Genomic DNA, 479 nt, shown 5'->3' with positions numbered 1-479 from the left:
TTTTCACGGTGCGCAGTGCACGACCACATGCTATGACTGCCGCGCATGTGCGTGAACACGAACACGCAGATGCATTCAGCGAATGCGCCTGTGTCCCGATCCATGTTTGCCTGTTTACCTGCTTCGCCATGTGCTCATCCTAGTCCCCTTTTCAGCAATGCTACCTAATCCGTACGGTGTTATTGGGAACCCATATAATTCGGATAACCTATCTATGAAATGTAGGTTTTGAACCATAAACCTAAACGGTCGGCGCTGATCGCGCAGGCGCGTCCCAACATCCGGGGCTTTTTCAAGGCTAGAGCAGGGAAGGAACTACAACGGGAGAAATGCAGACAGGATTGCACTGAACGGAAGGGTCGAAAGTAAGCGAGGAGAGCTGGAGCAGCACAGCAACAGATGCTCACATACACCCTACAAGAGATAAACAGCAAATGAACAATACAATATTAATTCAGGGTTCACATGAGTCATGCGCA

This window comes from Eimeria acervulina, genomic scaffold, assembly GCF_000499425.1.
Source record: "Eimeria acervulina Houghton genomic scaffold, Eah_scaff1373, whole genome shotgun sequence".
NCBI classification, from domain to species: Eukaryota; Apicomplexa; class Conoidasida; order Eucoccidiorida; family Eimeriidae; genus Eimeria; species Eimeria acervulina.
Note: the sequence above shows the minus strand (reverse complement) of the source record.